Source organism: Lithobates pipiens, unplaced genomic scaffold, assembly GCF_037356315.1.
Source record: "Lithobates pipiens isolate NorthernLeopardFrog02 unplaced genomic scaffold, aLitPip1_a1.2 Scaffold_7, whole genome shotgun sequence".
NCBI classification, from domain to species: Eukaryota; Metazoa; Chordata; class Amphibia; order Anura; family Ranidae; genus Lithobates; species Lithobates pipiens.
In genome coordinates, this window is record NW_027507892.1 from 1,517,284 (window position 1) to 1,534,881 (window position 17,598).

Genomic DNA, 17,598 nt, shown 5'->3' on the forward strand with positions numbered 1-17,598 from the left:
TGCCAAGGCTCAAAATTGCACACGCTTGGGGGGGGAAAACTGACATTCCGCACCCTTTAAATACACTTTCATGAATTAAATTGGGGGGGGGGGGGGGGTCAAGCAAAAACGCAACATTTTTAACCCAATTTCTGGTAAAATGTGAAAGATGATGGTACGTCAAGGTAATAGATGCCCAACATGTCACGCATTAAAATTTTGCACGCTTGTGGAATGGCGACAAACTACGGTACTTAAAAATCTCCATAGCAGACGCCTAAGGAATAAAATAGCAGCCGTTGCAATATTTTTTTTTTTTTTATATATATATTTGCACAGCAGTTGTTTTTAAATGCAATTTTTTTATTTTTTTTTATTATTTAATAATTTTTTATTTATTTTTTTGAATAAATACGCTTTCATAAATTTTTTTACAAAACACCATGTACACCCTCATATTATATAATATATATTCCCTCTCCCTCTCCCCCTCTCCATTATTTTTTTATTTTTATTTTTTCTCTACATCAAATGCAAATTCTCAGTGAAGAACGCAGTTTTAGGGTGCGCACACGCAATATCTTGCCCAATTTCCTGGTAAAATATAAGGGCTCAGACTGCACAGAGTAAATAGATGCCAAACGTGCCAAGACTCAAAATTGCACGCTTGTGAGAAAAAAATTCGGAAGTGATGTCGTGTTTTATTGCATTTTCAAACCTCAATCGTGCGCTCTGGCATCGTACAAAAAAAAACAAAACATTTTTTGGTGCATGTCCGGTCAAATAATATCAGATGAACTGTCCAGATATGCTCCTGAAAGCTCTGTACTAATGTTCAGATTATCGTACGATCGATTCGAAAGCGGTATTTTTTCGAATGATTTTCTGATCGTGCGTACTGGGCATTAGGTGGAAAGCTGACTGCTAATCTATTTATAGCAACCTCCCCCGACACGCTTCAGGCTGCCATCTCTGAGAACGTGTCAGAAGTTCTCAGGCTGATAACAGAAGAATGGAGCAGGAGAAAGCCACAGGACTTCGTGCTTTGAAGAGAGATGAGAAAACACTGCAGATATATGTGCCCAGCTCAAATTTCATGAATCGGGTTTACATCCACTTTAAGATTTAAAAAAAAAAAAAAAAAAACCTTCTGTGTGTAGCAGCCCCTCTAATACTTACCTGAGCCCCATGTCTCTCCAGCGATGTCCACCAGTATGAAACGCAGCAGCACAATCTGGCTCCCACGGGAGCCAAATCAAAGTCAGTTAGCCAATCAGGAGAGGGGTATAAAACCTATAAATACATCGCTCGCAAACATACTAAATGAAAGTGAAAAAATATATGAGATGAACCAACACAAAGTCCAAAACAAATGACTGAAGGGGCTCCAATCCAAAGTGAATAAATGAGAACTTAAGGTGCGTGACACCCCCCTTCACCAGATCTACGTGACCCCCAGCTTTTCTGGAGGGTCAGTTAAGGCTTGGCATGGATGTCTTTAGGGTGGTGTGTGGAAAGCCAGGTCAGCAGATCCAGGGTTCCTCAATGAAGAGTTGGAGCCAGATGGACACGTACCCAGAAGTAAAAAATGAACGAATAGTGAAGTACCACCAAAAATTGATTTTATTTAAACAAATGATGGGTACTTACAAAAAGAGGGATTAAAACCATCATTAAACATGGAAAAGATTGCATGAAACCGTCGGCAGTGAGCATAGTGCCGAGCTGCAATAAGGTAGCACCTTACTTACAGTGGAAAGACAGTCATACAATGACAAGTGCCCCATCATAAGTATCTCTGGGGGGGATAGTGCCCCATCATTTGCGTTCCTGGGGGGGGGGGGATAGTGCCCCATCACATTCTGGGGGGGGGGGATAGTGCCCCATCATTGGCGTTCCTGGGGGGGGGGGGATAGTGCCCCATCATTGACGTTCCTGGGGGGGAATGGTGCCCCATCATTGGTGTGTTCCTGGGGGGGGGGCGGAATGGTGCCCCATCATTGGTGTGTTCCTGGGGGATATGGATGGTGCCCCATCATTGGTGTCAGTTTGAGGAATACACAGGCCTCTCCTTCCCACACTCCGGTCCAGTTCCTCCAGCCCACTCTCCTCCTTTTGGGTCTGGTCCCCTGTTCCACAAACTCCCTTTCTATCTCAACCCCCTCTGGTCCTAAATGTCTCTATTCCAGACTCCCTCCCAACCAACCACACTGACGCCTGGTCTCCAAACTAGCTAATTCCCTCCCACCCTCAGGTACGGTCCCCTCTCCCATTCACAGGCAGCCCCCTCACTGCATTGTCATGAATGAGGAATTTACTTTTAGTAGTTCTGTTGTGATGCAGTTTGCGTGCAACTCTCAGTTCTTTCATTATTTTAAAATGAACGAAAAAATGGCATATACCCTTCTTTTTTTCTCCAGTCATCTTCCAGGACGGCACACCTGAGAGATGACTGGTCCACCTGACAGGAAACACAATCAACAACAAGTTTAAAAGTCCCCACCCCTCCCTCAGACCCTCAGATCTTGATTGTGTTTCCCACAAGTGGCAGCGAAACCAAGTTTCTCCTTTTTTTTTTTTTTTTTTTTTATTTTTTTTTTTTTACTTTTACTGGTGGGGTCTGGGACCCTTTTTTCTCAAGAAATTGTTTCCCCTGGGAGACTCAAGCAGACAGGGGGTCTGCGGTAGTCTCAGGCGACCTCCGTTGCTGAGGGCCTGGGGGGTAGTTTTCCCAGACAGGGAAACCAATAGCAGCCTCACAGGACAGGGGAGTTGTCCTTGGTAATGCTGCTCCCCATTTGTACTGTTTTGCCTTACCTAAAACGCTGGTTCCGGTTTCGTTGGAGTGCGGTGAGCTGCATCTTTCCTCTATGGCAGCGGTGCTGGACGCGGATGGCGTGCGTTCCAGCACTACTGCGCATGACCGGAAGTCCGCGTCTGCGCCACACGTCACTTCCGCGCATCGGATTCCCAGGCGTGGAGTCTTCTTTCTCTCTGTCGTAGTGATGGCTGGACGCAGGCCGTGCGTTCCAGCATCACTGCGCATGACCGGAAGTCCGTCGTGAGTGCCCGACGTCATTTCCGGGCGACGGACTTCCACAAAATGGCGCCAGTTACCAGCAATAGCGGCGGGGGGTGCAGTGGAAAGCACCCAGGCAACGCTAGAGGAAATACTGCGTGATCTAAGACACACGACCGCAGCAGACTCTAAGGCAAACGGGAGGGGACGCTCAAGACAAATTTCTGTTAGACTTTTATCATTTAAGTTAGCCTTCCTTCTGGCTATCATCACGGTCTGAAGGGTGGGTGATATACAGGCCCTTTCGATTAAAGAGCCTTTTTTTGCGTATCCTAGAGGATAAGGTAATCCTCACTCAGGATCCTCTTTATTTGCCAAAAGTAGCTTCTTTATTTCACAGAACACAGGAGATTATTCTCCCGTCTTTCTGCCAGAATCCTAAGAACAAGGAAGAGGAAAGGTTCCATTTCTTGGATGTCAGCCGCTGTCTCCTAGTATACTTGGAAAGAGTGAGAGACTTTAGGAGATCCAGTCACTTACTAATCACCTTTTTGGGGAAGAGAAAGGGTCTACAAGCCTCTAAACCAACGATAGCTAGATGGGTCAGACAAACCATATCTATTATAGGCAGGCAGGTAAACCAGTGCCAGCCCACCTTAAGGCACATTCAACCAGATCCTGGGCAGAAAGGGCAGGCGCCTCAATCTACCAGATCTGCAGGGCAGCAACATGGACGAGCCATAGGACACTTCTGAGGCACTACAGAGTGGAGCTGTTGTCCCCTCAGGACTTTTGCATTTGGCAGGAAGGTCCTACAAGCGGTTGTCCCGCCCTAAGGTAGGCCTGAACTTCTTGCTTATCGTCTCAGGTGTGCCGTCCTGGAAGATGACTGGAGAAAATGACCAGTTACACTTACCGGTAACGGCTTTTCTAGGAAATCTTCCAGGTCGGCAGGCCTACTTCCCTACCCTTGTTTTGTTGGTGTGGTATATTCACTCCTCACAGAATGTTCCCTCTGACACTGGTGTGGGGCTATCCTTTGCCATAACTGAGGGTCTGAGGGAGGGGTGGGAACTTTTAAACTTGTTCTTGATTGTGTTTCCTGTCAGGTGGACCAGTCATCTCTCAGGTGTGCCGTCCTGGAAGATTTCCTAGAAAACCCGTTACCGGTAAGTGTAACTGGTCATCATTTTATTTTTATTTATTTTTTTATTATTTTATCCGATTAATTGAAACAATAATCGGCCAACTAATCGATTCTGAAAATGTGAGTTGCAGCCCTAGTGTCCAGCCCCCCCCCCTACTTACCTGAGCTCATCTCGATCCAGCGATGTTGCACGAGAGACTTGGCTGCCCAGGACTCTTCCCTCATTGGCTGAGACGGCAGCGGGAGCCAGTGAGTAGAAAGGGGCAGGGCCTAACCATGGCTCTGTGTCTGAATGGACACACGGAGCAGTGGCTTGGCTCACGTGCCCCCATAGCAAGCTGCTTGCTGTGGGGGCAGAAGGGAGAGGCCAGGAGCTCCAAAGAGGGACCCGAGGAGAAGATCTGGTCTGCTCTGTGCAAAACCACTTCACAGAGCAGGTAACGTGTGGTGTTATTTAAAAAATAAAAATACATTTTCCAATAAGCGTATATTGATTTGGTTTGCGCAAAATTTGTCGCGTCTACAAACTTTGGGATGCTTCTACCAATATTTTGCCAGTGCGATCAGTGAACCAGAGAAGGAATCTGCTGGTGGCGGAAGTTCATCATAGAGAAAACTGTGGACCATAGGTCTCTATGACCATTACGTCTGGCCCCGGCAGTTGTAAACACTGCTCTGTGTTCGGCTGGGAAGGCCGAGATCTTCCCTTCTCCTTTTTTTTTTTTTTTTTTTTTTTTTTTTTTTTTTTTTTTTTTTTTTTTTTTTTTTTTTTCCCTTGATCTGTGTTTCCAGCCTAGAGGTGAAGTGTGGGGTCTTATTTTACCCGAAATCTCTACATAAAGAGGACCTGTCATGCCCAATTCCTATTGCAAGGGATTTTTACATTCCTTGGAATAGGAATAAGTGCTCAAAAAAAATACTAAAAAAACGTCGTCTTCGTCGTCGTCTTCTTCGTCGTAAAAAAATTTGATTCTCATTTTTGACCAGAATTGTGCAGCTCTACATCATGTGCAGTATTGCCCTGATCGTTAGATCGAGAGCAAAGTTCTATCCCAAGACCTCCTCTAACTGTAAACGGGTAACCTGTAAACATTTTTTAAAGCTTTGCCTATGGAGATTTTTAAGTATCGAAGTTTGGCGCCATTCCACGAGTGTGCACAATTTTAAAACATGATGTGTTGGGTATCTATTTATTCGGTGAAATATCATCTTTCACGTTTATACAAAAAAAAGTTCTCATAAAAAGAAAGCGTTTGAAAAATTGCTGTGTGAATACTATGTGACATAAAATGTTGCAACAACCGCCATTTTATTCCCTAGGGGTCTCTGCTAAAAAAAAACATATATTTGGGGGTTCTGGGCAATTTCTTTAGCAAAAAAAGGGTTTTTTTTTTTTTTTTTTTGTACATGTAGGAGAGAAGTGCCAAAATTGGCTTGGTATGGAAGTGGCTGCTCATGGGGCTATTTTCAGTGTAAATGCAATTTTAATTGTTGGCCACAAGATGGTGCTGTTTACAGGCACCATGACGTTCTTGTTACTTTGTTACATCCTGTATTGTAACTGTACTTTCTGCCTTCATGTTGTAAAGCAATGCGCAAACTATTGGCCCTATATAAACCCTGAATAATAATAAAATAATGATGATAATAATTCCAGATGCCATTTTTAGTTGCCTCTCTGATATTAGGCTGGTTTTCACTTAATTCATTATTAGTCCTTTTATTACAGAATTCTTCATATGGTTGATCATTTTTAAAACTTTATGGGTTTTTTGTAAAGTAGAATGAACCTTTTTTTTTTTTCTTCACTTTGGATGGCCTAAGGGAGCGTCATAACCCCTGTCAGGATATTCCTTGTTTGGTCAGATTCGGTGACCCATCAGAATGTGTAATGGAAGTGACGTTCTGTTGCCGCCATCTTGCTATACCCTGCACTCCTCCACAGTAAGGGGGAAAGCAGACATCTTGCTACACCCACCGGAGTTTTGCATTTACTTATTAACAGTTCAGTGAGTTTATATAGTGAAATACAGTAGTTAGAACTCCGTCTGACTTGTTAGATGTTCAATTTTAAAAGCAGCGGCAACCATGCTCACCTCACAGGTTTGCTAATCTAACAGAAGTTCACTGCTTTTAAAATTAACCATCCAGATGGAGATGGAAGTACTGTGTTTCACTATATAAACTCACTTTACTGTTTAAAAATAAGTGTAAAATGCAAAACTCCGATGGGTGTAATAAGATGTCCACTTTCCCCCTTCTCAGTGTCCTTACTGTGGAGGAATGCGGGGTGTAGCAAGATGGTGGCAACAGAACGTCACTTGCGTTGCACATTCTGATGAAATGCCCTCTGTGTCCCAAGGGGGGAGATTTCTTCTTGCTACCTGTTTTAGCTATTGGACAGGAAGTGAAGATAAACTTCTCCAACGTGAAGGAATCCCTGGTTGGTTGAATTGGTGTCTCCATTGGAAGAGTTCCCCCCTCTATTTCTGTTCTGGTGACAACCCAAAATGTTTGATTTTTTTTTTTTTTTTTTTTTTTTTCCTCTTCACTTTTGGTGGTAACATTAAACAGGACAAATGGAGGGGGGGAGGTGGGGGGGAATCTCCTTTAACGGGGACACAGGCAGCAATAATATCCTGTCGGGGGTTCTAATCCATCTCCACTCTGTCTAAACTAAAAAAAAAAAAGTTTTGCATTCGGCTATATTGTAGGGAGGACCGGAACTGCTGAGGATATGGAGCAAGCATTCCGTAATGCTGCCGCCAGTATGCCTCCCATAGGTGCCATGTATACACAAAAGCAATCACAAGGCTCATCTTTCTGCAGCACACCATTGGTTTTTCAGAGACATTTAACTACTTGCTTACTGGGCACTTGAACCCCCCCCCTCCTGTCCAGACCAGCTTTCATCGCTGTCTCACTTTGAATGACAGTTACTCAGTCATGCAACACTGTACCCAAATTAATTATTATTTTTATCATTTTTTTTTTTTCCCCCCACAAATATAGCTTTCTTTTGGTGGTATTTGATCACCTCTGTGGTTTTTATTTTTTGTTAAAAAAAAAAAAAAAAAAATTCAGTCTTTCAATATAATTATTTATATTTTGTTATAAAATTTTGCAAACAGCTAATTTTTTCTCCTTCATTGATGTACGCTGATGAGGCGGCAGTGATGGGCACTGATAGGCAGCACTGCTAGGTGGCACTGATTGGCACCACTTTTGGGCATTGATAGGTGGCACTGGCAGGGGGTACTGAATGGCACAGAGGAGGCAGATGTGCCTCCTTCCTCTTCGGGACCGATGTCCCTTTTAACATCAGCCGGTGATCCAAATTTTATATATATATATATATATATATATATATATATATATATATATATATATATATATATATATATATATATATATATATATATATATATATATAATATTTTTTTTTTATTTGCAAAAAAAAAAAACAGTGGTGATTACATGCCACCAAAAGAAAGTTCCATCTGTCTGAAGGAATGATACAAATTTCATTTGAGTACAGTGTTGCATGACCGCGCAATTGTCGTTCGAAGTGCGACAGCGCTGAAAGCTAAAATTTAACCGTGGCAGGAAGGGGGTGAACGCGTTCTGTAGGCAAATGGTTAACGCCTAAAATAAACAAAAAAAAATCTTTAGCTCTACTGCTTACCCACAGCAGAGCTAAAGTTATTTTTTTTTTTTTTTTTTTTTTTTTCTTCTTCTCATACCAGCACCTCCTGTGTAAACGTGTCATGCATCTGTAAATATGCACATCAGGGCTACACTGAAAATAAAGCTTTGTTAGTGAAATACAATATATTACCAAAAGTATTGGGATGCCTGCCATTACACACACATGAACTATAATGGCATCCCAGTCTTAGTCCGTAGGGTTCAATATTGAGTTATCCCACCATTTGCAGCTATAACAGCTTCAACTCTTGCACCAGTGCACAAAGCAAGGTCCATAAAGACAGGGATGAGCGAGTTTGGGGTGGAGCAACTTGACTGTCCTGACCTCAACTTGATAACTTTTGGGATGATTTATCGTGGAGACTGCGAGTAAGGCCTTCTCATCCAACATCAGTGCCTGACCTCACCAATGCGCTTCTGGAAGAATGGTCAAACATTCCAATAGACACACTCCTAAATCTTTTGTAGACAGCCTTCCCAGAAGAGTTGACTCTGTTATAACTGCAAAGGGCGAGCCCAATCAATATTGAACTCTATAGACTAAGACTGGGATACCATTAAAGTTCATGTGTGTGTAAGGGCAGGCGTCCCAATACTAATAACATTTTTATTCTCTCATCATATGTATTACCCCCTTGACATTTGACACATTTTTTTCATGTTGCAACCAAAAACAAAATTTTTTTTTTTTTTTTTGGGAGGGGATTTGATGTGATGGACCAATACAAAGTGGCACATAATTAAGTGGAAGGAAAATAAAAATAAGTTATTTTTTTACAAATATGTGAAAAGTGGGGGGGGGGCATTTGTATTCAGCCCCCTTTACACTGAAACCCTAACTAAAATCTAGTGGAACCAATTGCCTTCAAAAGTCACCTAATTAGTAAATAGAGTCCACCTGTGTGTAATTTAATCTCAGTATAAATACAGCTGTTCTATGAAGCCCTTAGAGGTTTGTTGGAGACCCTTAGTGCACAAACAGTATCATGAAGGCCAAGGAACACACCAGACAGGTCAGGGATAAAGTTGTGGAGAAGTTTAAAGCAGGATTAGGTTATATTTATATATAAAAAAAAAATCTCAAACTTTGAACATCTCACGGAGCTCTGTTCAATCCATCATCTGAAAATGGAAAGAGTATGGCACAATTGCAAACCTACCAAGACATGGCCGTCCACCTAAACTGACCGGCCGGGCAAGGAGAGTATTCATCAGAGAAGCAGCCAAGAGGCCCATGGTAACTCTGGAGGAGCTGCAGAGATCCACAGCTCAGGGGGGAGAATCTGTCCACAGGACAACTATTAGTCGTGCTCTCCACAAATCTGCCCTTTATGGAAGAGTGACAAGAAGAAAGACATTGATGAAAGAAAGCCATAAGAAGTCCTGTTTTCAGTTTGTGAGAAGCCATGTGGAGGACACAGCAAACATGTTGAAGGTGCTCTGGTCAGAGGAGACCAAAATTTTAAGTTTTGGCCTAAAAGTAAAAGTTATGTGCGGGGGGGGGAGAGAAATAACACTGCACATCACCCTGAACACACCATCCCCACCGTGAAACATGGTGGTGGCAGCATCATGTTGTGGAGATGCTTTTCTTCAGCAGGGACAAGGAAGCTGGTCAGAGTTGATGGGAAGATAGATGGAGCCAAATACAGGGCAATCTTAGAGAAGAACCTGTTAGTCTGCAAAAGACTTGATACTGTGGGGCGGAGGTTCACCTTCCAGCAGAACAATGACCCTAAACATGCAACCAGAGCTACAATGGAATGGTTTAGATCAGGGATCTGCAATTAGTGGACCTCCAGCTGTTGCAAAACTACAAGTCACATCATGCCTCTGGGTGTCATGCTTGTAGCTGTCAGAGTCTTGCTGTGCCTCATGGTACTTGTAGTTCTGCAACAGCTGGAGGTCCACTAATTGCATATCCCTGGTTTAGATCAAAGCATATTCATGTGTTCGAATGGCCCAGTCACAGTCCAGACCTAAATCCAAATGAGAATCTGTGGCAAAACTTGAAAATTGCTGTTCAGATGCTCTCCATCCAATCTGACAGAGCTTGAGATCTTGCAGAAAGAAGAAGAATGGGCAAAAATGTCCCTCTCTAGATGTGCAAAGCTGGTAGACACATCCCCAAAAAGAGTTGCAGCTGTAATTGTGTAAAAAGGCGGTTCTATAAAGTATTGACTCCGGAGGGCGCCATACAAATGTTCCCCACACTTTTCAGTCTTATTTGTAAAAAAGATGTTGAACCATTTATCATTTTCCTTCCACTTTACAATTATGTGCCACTTTGTGTTGGTCTATCACATCAAATCCCAATAAAATACATTAACATTTTTGGTTGGAACATGACAAAATGTGGAAAATTTTCACGAAGTACGAATACTTTTTTCAAGTGTGTGTGTAAATAAATTGTTATACTAGTGTGTGTGTGTGTGTGTGTGTGTGTGTGTGTGTGTATTTAAAAATTCACATACATTTTATTTAAAATAAAAATCTAATCTCTTCATCAATTTCAGCCAATTTGTATTCTTCTACATATGTTTGGTAAAAAATAAATAAATAAAACCCTAATATGCGTATATCGATCGGTTTGCACAAAAGTTATAGCATCTATGGGATAGTATGGGCTTCATTGTTTGGTTATTGTTTTTACTAGTGATGGCGAGATCTGCAAATTTTTTTTATCGGGACTGTGGCTGGTATGTATGTGTTGTCTCCTTTTTTATTTTACACAAAATGATCTTGATGTGTAAAAACTGGAAGTGTCGGTGTTACTCGTAGGATCCAGATTCCAGGTGTCAGGCGCAGGTCCAGCACAGGACGGAGAATGAATGTATAGAATGGGTCGCTCTGAGCCAAACTGCTGTGTTCTTCTCTAAATACAAAATACTCTGCACCGGATTCAGGAAGCGCAATCAAATCTTCCGTGCCCCCACTGACCCGGTATAGAGGTGTGCTCTTGTTTGGCAGTGATATTCACCGACCTCAGTTTAAGGTTAACTGAGTGAATCTTCTGACCTTGGCATTCTTGCTGAGTAAATGGATGGCATTTGTTAGATGAATGAGTGCTTGTAACTAGAATGGTTCCAATGTAAACACTTGCTGTCCAGGGCAATTGTGACATTTTTCACAAACTGTTAGAAAAGCTTTAAATGTTTATTGTGTGACTATTAGAAAAACAATAATCCTGAGACTGATTTGTTAAAACGCTTACTTCTGAGCACATTATTGTATTAACTCATTGTATTGTTTTGTCCTAATTAACTCCATAGTAAGTAGGATGATTAGATTTAACTAAATATGATAGCCTAAGAATGTACAGGAAAACATAGCTAAAAGAATAAAGGTACTAGTTCGTACCATGACAACTTAATTTATGTTTCCTCAGCCAATAGAAGCATAGAGATGTTATTCTTATGGGTTATGTGAAGGCGGGACACAGTCTTTTGGCAGACATTTTTCTTCAGCTTTCGTGTTGTAAGCATGTCTCTCTGTTGTGGGCCACATCAGAAATAAATTTTCCTGCTTCTCAAGAACACCTGAAGTTTTTACTGATCACAAGGGAAGTTCCTAACATTTTTGGTCTTTCGAGCCGGGAGCAACACGCTGGTTTTCAGATCAGATGGCCCGACAACACTTCGGTGAGTATTGGACTTTGAAGCTCACCGACCGATTATAAGTCCCCCCAATCAATGTTATTTGGTGAAAAAGGGGCGGGGCCATAGATCTGAATTCCACTGTCTGTTTCCGAACCTTGTGTGATCCAGTCCAGGTGTTTGAGAGGTAAGATAATTTAAATTATTCTTAATTCTTTCTGAGTCTTTTCTTCTCTTTCTCTTGCTTCTGGTTTAATGTGTTGTAATTGCCGACATTGGTATTGATCGTATAATATCTATATGATCCAGTGCTCGTAGACAGAGACACTTGGGGACGTTGTCTAAGGTAAAAAATTACGTCGCCCGCTGTCCGGACAGATAACAAAAAGATTTGAGGTATACCGAATGTCAGAGGTTGATTGCCTGACTATTTTAAGCGCTGTTTAGTTAAGTGATCTACAAAGATCGCAAGGCTAATTTTCTTCTGTGTGTGTTTCATGTTTATGTTTATGTGTATGGTTCATGTTTAACCCTTTCTGATTCTCTCGATAGTGTGGGAATGGGTTGTTGTTTTTTTTTTCTCTTGTATTGACATGGTTTTTGTGCTGCATATTTCTAAGCAGATAAGAAAACATTCTTCGCCTAAGCACTGCACTCCCCCTCCCCCTCCCCTCATGGAAGGATGTTTTCTTTAAGAAGTTGTAAAGTTAACCCTTGATTAGCTATGACAATACAGAAGGGTTATATTGTATATATTGAAACTTAGCATAAAAGAAAAAGAAGGTAGATGGCATTTTGGAGTAAATAGAATGTTGTAGAATTATCAGGTGGCTTGATGAATGTGAAAAGAAATGAAAAAAAAGGCTGTGGATGTTTTCATTGCTATGAAGGTCAAGAAGCTGTTTCTCAGAAACAAGAAATCGCAGATTGCCTGACAGAGGTTAATTTGTGCATCTGTGAAAATATTAGGACTTTTGGTGGGAAAAAGAGTTTGAAAAATAGTCTTAAAGTAAATATTTATATTGGATTGGAGTTATTTTTAGAATTCATAGACTTTCAACTGTGGAGTGTTAATGATGCAATGCTGTTTATATTTGGGTACATTTATAAAGTCAAAAGGCAAAGTTCAAAAAAAGTATAGGTTAAAAATGGCGGCGTATTGGCTTCAGCATGCTAAAATTAGGGTAGAAGGACAAAGGAAAAATGCCAAGCCCAATTGCCCCTAGTGGACAAAGAGGATGATCTCATCTGCTGTACCCAGAGACCACCTCCCTATGGTGGTCCTCCCCCTCAGGTGCAAGTAACTGCCCAGAGTAACACCTTCCCTGTGACATCCACCCCTGTCAAAGGAACCGCCTCTGAACAAAACCCCAACTCCACTTCCTCAATCTCTCCAGACAGTAGTTTAGTCCTGGAGATGAACAGATCGATCCTTGAAACATTAACTGACGCCATAACTCATGCACTGGGTGCCCCAGCAGGAGCCAAGAGACTAAGTAAACCTCCTATTAGGTATGGTGTGGAGGATGGTGAGGAATGCCCCTTGATAGAGGTCCCAAACCCAAGGGGAGGACAGAATGATGCACTGGGCCAGCCATATCCCTTGACTATCACTGTTTTTCGACCATGGACTGACAGTGATATACAAAAGGCTACAGAACACATAAAACATCCAAAATTAGGTCCAGCTGAATTCATTGAAAACATAGAGGGATTACGGAACAGTTATAAATTGAATGGGGTGGAAGTAGAGAGAGCCCTGAGGAGAGTATTAGGGTCAGATTGGGCTTCGGTAAAGGGGGATTGGGACCCCTGCGCCCCAGCGATACACATGGATGGGGGGATCCATTGCCTCCAGAAAGCCCAGACTTAGGAAACAGGTTGACTGCCCTACTGAACAGATGCCAGCTTAGATGGGTATAACGGACTGATTGGCAAAAAATAAATAAATATGACAGTACAAGAAGACAAAGAAAGTGTCAGTGACTACCTAAATAAATTACGAGAGATTTTTAGAGTGTTCTCCGGGCTCCCCGAAGCTGAAGATGTGTATAGTGCATATTAGCATCAGCTAAAGATTGCTTTTTTAAATGGATTGAAACAGGATCATAAGGATTACATTGTTTAAAACATGGTTACTTACCGAACTGCATCAGTTTTAGATGTTTTACAATATGCTAAGCATTCTGAGAAGTATTTGAAAGCGAAAGCAAAAAAGAATGTGAAATTAAAGGTTCTTATGCAAGGTGATGAAAGGGAGGAGGATGCAGAAGAGTACACTGCTGAGGCAGAACTAGAGGGGTCTCATAGAGGAAGGATTACTCTACAGAAATAGACAGTGCAACGAGAGTACTTCTACCCTGTGTACAAGCACTGGTAGCATCAGCGGTGTAGTGGTTAGCACTCTCGCCTAGCAGTGAAGGGGGTCACTGGTTCGAATCCTAATCATGACGCTGCCTGCCTGGAGTTTGCATGTACTCCCTGTGCCTGTGTGGATTTCCTCCGGGTGCTCTGGTTATCTCCCGCACTCCGGGGACATGCAGGTGGGTTGATTGGCTTCTGTTCCGGTTTGGCCCTGGTATATGAATGGGGACGTTGGATCCTTGGGGGTGGAGAACGATGTGGGTGTACAGGGGTAGAGGCTAGACACTCACTCAGGCTGAACCGGATGGACTGGTGTCTTTATTCAACTTTACTAACTGAAAAGGTACCACATGCAGTGTTTGTTATCCTGTTACAGCAAAAGATATCACATTTGAGCCCAGCACGACACCTTTCCTGTATGACAATACTCTTGACACAACCTCACTTAACAATACAGAGGTGTACTACATTAAAACCATCCACGCTACTACTACTTCCTACTGACGGGTATAAACATGACTGCACTGTTGCCATCGCTGAAAAGGTACTGCCACGAAGTGATCTGAAAGATGTACCGTTATCTAACCCTGACATGATACTTTTTGTTGATGGTTCTAGTAAGAAAAATCCAGATGGCACAAATGCAACAGGATATGCAGTAGTGACACAGGATGAGATTTTGGAAGCGGGGCCACTACCAAAACATTATTCAGCACAAGTTGCAGAACTTGTAGCACTGACAAGAGCATGTATACTGTCAGAAGGAAATCTGTAACCACATACACTGACAGTCAATATGCCTTTTCAACAGTGCATGTTTTTGCACAACAATGGAAAAACAGGGGGATGGTCACCTCCAGTGGTAAACCAATTTCACATACGGACTTCATTTTAGAACTCCTAGATGCAATACAGTTACCAAAAAAGCTTGCAATCTGTAAATGTCAAGCACACACAAAATATACGGACCCCATCTCAAAGGGAAATAAAAGGGCAGATGAAGCTGCACATAAAATAATGACGAGAAATCATAGTGATAGATCATACAGTCCTTACTGATATGCAGCAAAATGCCCCCCCTGGGGAAAACAATATTGGAAAACAAAGGGTTGCACAATAATTGATGACATTTACACATCACCTGAAGGGAAACCGGTATTACCAAAATCTTTATTTAGGTATGCAGCAGTATTGACACATGGAGTAACGTATGTGTCAAACAGGGGGATGACTGAGGTGTTAAATAAAGTATGTACAGCCTATGGATTCACAAATTATAAAAAAAAAAAACTTTTTGCTCTCAATGTCTTATATGTGCAAGACACAATGCTCAGGGAGGTATAAGACCACAGAAAGGGAAGTTCCCTACACCACAATATCCATTCCAACACATTTGCATGGATTTTATTGAATTAGACAAATGTGAAAGGAAGAAATATTGTTTGGTACCCAGGCACCCTGACCAAATGGGTGGAGATATTCCCGACAGGAAGTGCAGATGCACAGACTGTAGCCAAAGCATTACTAAGGGATATTATTCCTAGATTTGGAATCCCTGAAAGGATTTAGAGTGATAATGGACCCCATTTTGTAATTAAAAAATATACAACATTTGATAGAAGTGATGAGAATTAAAGGGAAATACCATTGTGCCTATCATTCCCAATCAGCTGGATTGGTAGAAAGACATAATGGCATTCTAAAAAGCAAACTGAGAAAAGTTATGGAAGAAATAGGTAAAAATAATTGGATGTATTGCCTACTAGTAGCTGTGACCAGTATGTATATCACACCCCCAAAAGAAGATGAAAAGGTGCATGTGGGAGATTGGGGTCTCAATAAAAAGTAATAAGAAAAAAGCAGTGGTACTCCCCAAGGTGGGATGGTCCTTTCAAAGTCCTTTTAACTACCCCTACTGTGATAAGGATTGTAGAGAGGTCTACCTGGATTCACCAGTCCCATTGTAAAAACTTTTCACAGGCAGAGTAGGGCCAGTTGGCTACAAGAGGTCCAGAAAGTCCGGCTACAAAGGGAGGTCTCACACAAGGTGGGACTTGTCTCAAACCGGTAAAGTCTCCCTCTCCTTCCAACTCCCCTATCCTATCCGCTGGAACTCTGTAGCTGGTTAGGATGAAAGGGACAGTAATTATCCTTGGGTTACTGGTGACTCTAGGAGAGGCATCCATAAGAGGGGGTAGGCGCTATGGAAGAGTAGAGGAACTTTTGGATTGGGAAAGAACAGGAAAAGCATTAAATCCAAAACTTTATAGAGGGAATAACTAGCACTATACTGGTAGATTTCTGTCAGATTGCAGATTGTGGGGATACAACTGGGGCTAGAGGACTTCTATGGGCAGATAAATATATCTGCTGGCTCTGGAATAAGGCAGGATGTCAAGCATGGAATCAGGCCCTGTGGACTACAGCGCATCAAGATTGGGGGTATAATCAACCAGGGGCTAAAAAGAGTGGTATAAAGGAGAGACTCGTAATCACAAAAGCGGCCAACTCCCCCTGCACAAATAGTAAGAACTGTAACCAACTATTAATAACATTAACGGAGCCGAGGAAGGAAGATCAGCGGTTGTATTCCATGGGAGCATGGGTGTCAGGAACTGACCCCTCAGGAACATTTTTCCCTGAGGTATTACCACCTAATAAAATTAAACAACAGGAAAAAGTAGACTCAGAAGGGAAAGAAGTAGGCCATACTAAAATAGAAGTTCTGAGTATAACTATAAGATTCACTAACCTAACAATAGAAGATGCCATAGCTTTGGAGACAGGCTACCAAGAAAAAAATGAGTGGTTAGAATGGTTGAGGTACACGGTTAGAACTCTGAAAAAGGAAAACTGTTTAGTTTGTGCCGGAGCCAGACCACATTTAGCAACAGTTCCTTTTCCTCTAGATCACAATACAGATCCAGAAGGTTTAAAATGTATGTTGCAATTGTATAATAAGAGCTATAAACCTGAAACAAATTCTACTTGTCACACATTGAGGTTGTTGTTTCCCCCAGTACAGAGACCTCAGATACCTCCAGCGGTTACCGCTTATCCGGGCAACTTTACTTGTTTTGCACTCCCAGGGAACCGTAGCGCGGTGGATCTTGGGTCACTACCTGATGACTACTGTGTGGAGAGGATTAACACGGACAACGGTGACTGGGTTGGACATGACATTCAGAGAGCTGATGTCTGGTGGATGTGTGGGGATAAGAAACTGCGAGCTAGACTACCGGCCAATGCCCAAGGGGATTGCGCTATGGTCCAGCTGGCTATGCCCCTGAGAATCCTGTCAGAATACCCGTGGACTAAGAGTCACCGACAGTATCGTAGGGACACCTCTCCCTTGGGGTCATTTGACTCTCAGATCTACATAGATGAGGTTGGGGTTCCTCGCGGGGTGCCGGACGAGTTTAAAGCCAGGAATCAGGTGACAGCTGGGTTTGAGTCTCTTCTCTGGTGGGTGACTATAAATAAAAATGCTGACTGGATTAATTATATATATATAATATAACCAACAACGATTTGTAAACTATACTAGGGATGCTGTGAAGGGCCTAGCAGAACAGTTGGCCCCCACATCTCTAATGGCCTGGCAGAACCGAATGGCTTTAGATATGGTCTTGGCTGAAAGAGGAGGGGTATGCAAAATGTTTGGTAGCATGTGTTGTACCTTTATCCCCAACAATACAGCTCCTGGAGGGACCATGACCAGAGCCTTGGAAGGACTGACTGCGCTATCGAATGAATTGGCGGAAAACTCAGGTATTAATGATCCA

The 17,598-nt window shown here is 42.3% G+C and overlaps 1 protein-coding gene across 3 annotated transcripts in view; it reads left to right on the forward strand.

Annotated features, from left to right (window-relative positions):
• Nucleotides 1-17,598, forward strand: part of LOC143959297 (protein Lines homolog 1-like) — a 53,461-nt gene that overhangs the window by 582 nt on the left and 35,281 nt on the right. The window lies entirely within an intron of this gene.